This window comes from Bison bison, unplaced genomic scaffold, assembly GCF_000754665.1.
Source record: "Bison bison bison isolate TAMUID 2011002044 unplaced genomic scaffold, Bison_UMD1.0 scf7180017858099, whole genome shotgun sequence".
Classification (NCBI taxonomy): domain Eukaryota; kingdom Metazoa; phylum Chordata; class Mammalia; order Artiodactyla; family Bovidae; genus Bison; species Bison bison.
Window position 1 is genome coordinate 7603 of NW_011488672.1, and position 2928 is coordinate 10530.

General features: G+C 37.5%; 1 pseudogene across 1 annotated transcript; it reads right to left on the minus strand.

Annotated features, from left to right (window-relative positions):
• Window positions 1-19: 19 nt before the first annotated feature.
• LOC105004685 lies at window positions 20-472 on the minus strand (annotated as a pseudogene). Its single transcript, XR_827249.1, has one exon. The product of XR_827249.1 is annotated as a cytochrome c oxidase subunit 7B, mitochondrial pseudogene (transcript).
• Between the last annotated feature and the right edge of the window lie 2456 nt (window positions 473-2928).

Below are 2928 nucleotides of genomic sequence, written 5' to 3' on the forward strand. Positions count from 1 at the left end.
GTATACTTTTTTTTTTTTGTAAGGTTTCAAGTATACTTTATTTCTTCAAACATGCTATATTTTAATGGGTACATAGTACTTTTACTTGGAATTAATTATGAGTTGATTTTGAAACAATTCAGTATTAAATCAGCTGGGATGATTACTGTTCTCTCCATTCCTTTGGGGTGACTCTGCCAACAGGCGATGGGTTCCACTCTATTCCAATTTGTGTTGCCATATATACCCCTACAGCAACACAGAAAGTGGCTCCACTAGCTAATACAGCATTACCATATTTGTCATGGAAATCAGGTGCCCGCTTTTGATGGATCTGCTTTGCCACTGCTTGCTGAATGCTTTGAACTCTCAGATGACTTAGTGCGTTTTTGGCCAAGGGAAACATCCTGAGGTTGAACATAAAATGGCTGCAACTACAGCTGCTGGTCTCTAGCAATTTGGCGTCTAGTACCCTTGCCGAGTCCTGAAAAACAACCTGAACTGATACTTTTGAATTGTGGTGTTGGAGAAGACTTTTGAGAGTCCCTTGGACTGCAAGGAGATCCAACCAGTCAATCCTAAAGGAAATCAGTCCTGAATATTCATTGCAAGGACTGATGCTGAAGCTGAAACTCCAATACTTTGGCCACCTGATGTGAAGAACTAACTCATTGGAAAAGACCCTGATGCTAGGAAAGATTGAAGGTAAGAGGAGAAGGGTCGAAAGAGTATGAGATGGTTGGATGGCATCATTGACACAATGGACATGAGTTTGAGTAAGCTCCAGGAGTTGGTGATGGACAGGGAAGCCTGGCATGCTGCAGTCCATGCGGTCTCAAAGAGTCCGACATGACTGAGCAACTGAACTGATACATACACACAGACATATACACACACAGAAGTATGTATATGTCAATCCCAATCTTATATTAACTTATTGTCACAGGAAACCAAATGAAGTTCGTGTTATCGTCATTTCCATTTAAAGTGAAGATATTCTATAAATAAAAGTATATGATAATTCTATATTCCTATCGCACATAATGGAGAAAAAGAGAGGAAGGGAAAGAGAAATAGAAGGAATAATAGAGCAAAGAAGGAATGGTGGGTGAAAAGGTGAGGAACAGAAATCTAGTAGTGAAGTATTGTAGAAAAAAAAGTCATAACTGCTAAGACCATAGTGAAAAACACATTTCTGGTATTTGCCAAAGTCACATACATTAACAGATTAATCATTTTAGAAGAAAAAATATGTAAATGATTAGATTAAAAACATGTATAAACACTGTCAAATTTTATTAGAAATGTTTGAATTTCAGCGTAATATTTGGAAATACAGACATTTCTGAAATGTTGGCTTTTCTTCATTTGATGGAGAAAATCCTTATTCACACAGTGTTGAAACAGATGGAAAAAATAGTAGTTTTGTCGAACAAACATCCATCTTCCATTTGGTCTTTTGGATTTTAATTAATGGACCCTCATAGTTCATACTGTATATTGCTGAAATTAAGCCAAGAGCTATATGGAGACCCCAGATGAATGCTAGTCCATTCTTCCTTGCTAGCCAAGTCTACCATGAAATTGAACCTGACCTGTCATCATTGGAAAGTAAATTATCTCTATTGTACTGAAATGCTCTCAATAGGTTTAAAGTAGCCCTGTATACTACCTGCGATAATAAACATACTACTGTAGAAATTTTAACTGGATTCTTTCTCCTCCTTAACAAAAAATTGAGGAAAACAGTGAATGCATTTAGTGTAGGGAAGTTCACATGATTTCCCTATCAAAAAAAGTTCACTATGAAAAAGGGAGTGGATGACTTAGGCTCAGTGTCACATTTTTTTCATTTTATTTGTTCATCTTTAAAAATGTGGAGTAAAGAGTGGAGTTGAGTATTAAAATAGAATTTGTTGTCCTACCTTTTATTCTCAGTAATCAGGGTAGCCCTTGGATGTCTTTTTTGAGTATTTTCTAGTATATTTGCTATTCATTGAATTAAGCCTCCCCTCCCTCACTCTTATCACCTGCTTAGACTGTTTACAAGATTATGGGCCATGGTATTGTACAACTTGAGGGACTGGTGTGGGGATCTGCCATTCAGGTACTCTGTCAATCATCCCGTTTACAGAACTTACTGGTTCATAACAATTTCAGCTAAATGGCTATCAAAGATTGATGTTAAATCCCTTGAATTGGCTCCAAATGACCAGTTTCATATACATTTCAAACATAGAAGGGGGACTTGCTTGCTCATTGTTCTCTTTATGTCCACTTATGAAAATATGTACTCCCTACTTGCCTATTCCTTTCATGGACGTAGATTGTTGTCACAATCAACTCATGAAGCTGTCAGCAGGCCTGTGGAGACCATTTGATGATGTCAAAGTAGAGGCAGAGTAACACTGATGCAAATCCCATGGCTATTAACAAATCTCATTTTAAATGACTTTTACAGTTGAGATCTCCTCTCTAGCCTCTTCCTCATGACCGTGTCTCCATTTGAAAGTCACATCATTTATAATATCACAGGATCCTGAATTCAAATTGCTTGTGTATTGCTAATCTTGGGAAGACTCATGCTAGTGTTCTAATTTCCCTTAGGCAGAGTAGAAAACCACAAACTATTTAAATGGTTTTTAGTGTTGGTTAGACAACTTGGTGAATTATAGTGCTATATTATTGAGTCAGAATTTAAAATCTTCGCTTGAATTGGAGGTGTTGAGCCAAAGAGAATTCAACCAATGGTATATCACTGAACTATTTGCAGATAAAGAGTATTTCAATTAAGATTTCTTCCACTTTTACTCCTATCAAGAAGAACATTTATTAAATGCTTCAGTTCAGTTCAGTCACTCAGTCGTGTCCAGCTCTTTGCGACCCCATGAATCGCAGCACGCCAGGCATCCCTGTCCATCACCAACTCCCGGAGTTGACCCAAACTCA